Here is a 3,761-nt window from a genome sequence, read left to right on the forward strand (position 1 = left end):
TTAACCCGCGTGTAATTCAAAATTTAAGTCTAGTTTTCACACGACCTTGGACATGTCCGTGTGTCCAAGTTATGTGTCACACAAAGCCATGTGCCAAGTCGTGTGTGATCTTCCTTCGCTTCTCCCACGCCCATGTGCTAGGCCTTATGGAGCACATTGTCTCACACACACTCATGTGATAGGCCGTGTCTATGGCCCGTGCAACTCATTGTTTCATAATTAAATTGAAAAATTCACCCTAGTATACGCATGGCCTTGGACACGCCTGTGTGTCTAAGCCATGTGTGGATCACCTTAAGCCGTGTAACAATTGAAATTGGAAAAATTAAGTCCTAGAACCATACGGCCCAGGATACGCCCGTGTACCCTACATGACCATGTCTTCAAACCATGTAACTCTCTGGCATTAATTCCATTATGTACATGGCCTGGGACATGACTGTGTGTCCAAGTCATTTGGTTCAATTTTTTTATTTTAATTATTTTTAAATTAACATGCAATAAAATTAAAAGAATTAACAAAATTTAAACACTTGGGTTGCAGTCTAAGCTCGGCTTTACCTTGTATGCGCATGGTTATCGTAGTTTTCAGAGTCAAAACTCCTCTTTCTCGTTATCAATTTTAACACCAAGATAAGGTTTGATTTGAGTATTGTTTACCTTAAATGTGTCAAACTCAGAACGTGTTACCTCGATTGTACCATATGGAAAGACATTTAGTACCGTAAATGGGTTCAATCCGTTTGACTCAAGCTCCGAAGGGGAAATTCGTGGACCCGATTTGTCTAGCAATACTTTGTCCCCAACCTTAAATTGGTTTGTTCTCATCACATGCACATCATGGCATCGCTTTATGTCTTTATCGTGTTTTCTTAATTTCGCCTCAAAATGCATTTGTCATTCATCTAGTTCATCAGGTTGTACCATTCGTTCTTCATATGTTGCGCGGTTTCTGTCACTGTGACTAAAACATGGCTCCAACATGTTTTCACAAGGGATTTCCTACAAAGAACATTGAGCCACGTGGTTACTAACATTAACAGAACATTTAATATCATCTTGCTCACTAGATATTCTCACAGAATCATGTGCTTGGAGAGTAATACTTTCTTCATCTACACGAAGTACAAGTTCACCAGTACCAATATCGATAATAGTCCTAGCAGTGGCTAAAAAGGATTGACCTAAGATTAGAGGTACTACACTATCCTCATCCATGTCTAATACAAAAAAGTAAGTGGGGAATATAAATTTATCGATTTTAACAAGTACATTCTCGATAATACCCCTAGGATATCTAATTGATCTATCCGCTAATTAAATACTCATCCTAGTGTCTTTGAATTTCCCAAGACCAAGTTGTTTAAACATTTTATAAGGCATGACACTAATATTAGCCCCCAAAGCATTTTCAATATTTAAAGTACCAATGAGACAAGGAATTGTAAAACTTTTTGTTAAGTAGTTTGTTTTGTAGAGTGGCCGAACAAACTGCATTGAGCTCCACAGTCGATGAGTTGTCCAACTTCCTCTTATTTGTTAACAGGTCCTTTAAGAATTTGACGTAATTTGGCATCTGCGAAAGAACTTTAACAAACGGTAAGTTAATGTGTAATTTTTTTAAGAGCTTAAGAAATTTATCATACTGTTCATTCGTGTGGTCTCTCTTCAACAAGTTTGGATATGGAACTCGAGGTTTGCACTCTCTGACAACCTGCTTCTATTCATTCTTACCTTCCTCAACTTCATCATTGTTCACCATAACTGCTTGCCTCAGTTTTTTTTCAGTTTCAACTAGCCCTTCCACGTCTTAAAAAGTGATTGCGTGAAACCCTTTGGTTAGTTTCAGTATTGCTAGGCAAACTACCTTGTGGTCATTTCGAAATTAATTTAGCAAGCTGTCCTATTTGATTTTCAAGTCCTTAAATTGATGCTTACTGATCTTTCAGTGCTGCCTCGTGTTTTGAAAATTAGTTTCTGACACCGAGATAAATTGTCAACATTTCCTCAAGGTTCAATTTCATCTCTTCTTAATAAGGTTATTGAAAGCCCAGAAAGGGTTGTGTTCTTTGATTTCCTTAACCACTCCAAGAAAAAATTGGGTGGTTCCTCTAACCTGGATTATAGTTATTACTATAAGGGTTTTTTTGAGGTCTAGAATTATTATCCATATAATTCACTTGCTCTTTCTCTATGCTAGGACCGAAGGGTAAACATTCTAAATTATTCATTCCACATTTATTTACATTACATTGCATCATCGGGTTCACCTGCGTAGAAAAGTATATCATCAATTTTCTTATTCAATGCTTCTACTTGGTTTGATTCCATGGTGACTGCATCTAGATTAAAAAAATTGATTGCTTTCATTGGTTTTGTTCTCATGACTTGCCACAAATAATTATTCAGCGTCATTTCCTCTATAAACTCATAAGCTGCCTCAGGTGTTTTATTACTCAGTGTTCCACCAACTGCTGCATCAATTAACTGCCTAGTCGAGGGATTCAAAACATTGTAGAAAGTTTGAACTTGTAGCCATAGGGGTAACCCAAGATGATGGCACCTTCTCAATAAGTCATTGTATCTCTCCCATGCATCATATAATGTCTCTAAATCAATCTGGGAAAAAGAAGAAATATCATTCTTCAACTTAGTTGTTTTAGCCGGTGGGAAATACTTCAGGAGAAACTTCTCGGTCATTTGAGCCCATGTAGTGATAGAATCTCGTGGTAAAGAGTTTAACCACTGTTTTGCCTTGTTCCTCAATGAGAATGGGAGCTATCATAAGCAAATGGTGTCATCAATGGCACCATTAATCTTGAAAGTGTCACAAATCTCTAAGAAATTGGCTAGATGAGTGTTTGGATCTTAATCTTGCAAACCATGGAACTGAACATACTATTGTACCATCTGAATTGTGTTCGGCTTCAGCTCAAAATTGTTTGCAGCAGTGGTAGGTCTCACAATACTCGATTCAGCCCCAATCAAAGTGAGCTTGGCATTATCATACATAGTACGAGGAACAAGATCTATAAGAGGTAGCTGAATATGCTAATTATCACCCATCTCCATAGTAATATTGTTGTCCTCTTGTTCGTCTACTATATTATGTTGAATTTGCCTTGTTTCTCTAATCTCTTTACAATTTCTACGAGCAGTACTTTCAATCTCACTTTCAAAAAGCAATGGTCCCGATAGGTTTCCTCTAGTCATAAACCAAAAAAACCTGTTAGAAGTAAACAAAAGACAAATTAAAATGTAAAAATTTAATTAAAACAAAAATATAAAAATAAATAAAATAAAAATGGCTAAATTAATAGAAATAAAGTTTTCCTAATATTCCAGTCCCCGAAATGGCGCCAAAAACTTGATGTCCAAGGAACTAACTAAAAATACAACAAAGGCAAGTGCGCCTATTAAGAAATAGTATAGCTACAATGAGTAGAGGTATTGTATCCATGATGACTAAAAGTACTAGTAATTACTGTTTTCCTATTATTTAGCTGATGAATTGGAGCGATTGGTTTAAACTAAAATTACTAAATTAATTTAACTAAAGAACTCAACAGAGAATAAATTAGGAAAATAATTTAATAATAACCAATGAGAGAAACAATACCTCGGAAATAATCCACCTAGACTTCATCTATCATTACGAATCTAAATTAAAAGATTTATTCACTTGGTATCTTAATCCGTAGAAATCCCTAGATTATGCTAATATCTCTTTCGAAAGTAAGAGCAACTAACTCTAGGTTGAT

General features: G+C 36.0%; 1 non-coding gene across 1 annotated transcript; it reads left to right on the plus strand.

Moving 5' to 3' along the window:
• The first annotated feature begins 2,545 nt into the window (after positions 1–2,545).
• LOC121204289 (small nucleolar RNA R71) lies at positions 2,546–2,652 on the plus strand. The gene has a single exon (XR_005899217.1). It is a non-coding gene; the product is annotated as a small nucleolar RNA R71 (small nucleolar RNA).
• The last annotated feature ends 1,109 nt before the right edge of the window (positions 2,653–3,761 follow it).

This window comes from Gossypium hirsutum, chromosome A07 (assembly GCF_007990345.1).
Source record: "Gossypium hirsutum isolate 1008001.06 chromosome A07, Gossypium_hirsutum_v2.1, whole genome shotgun sequence".
NCBI lineage: Eukaryota > Viridiplantae > Streptophyta > Magnoliopsida > Malvales > Malvaceae > Gossypium > Gossypium hirsutum.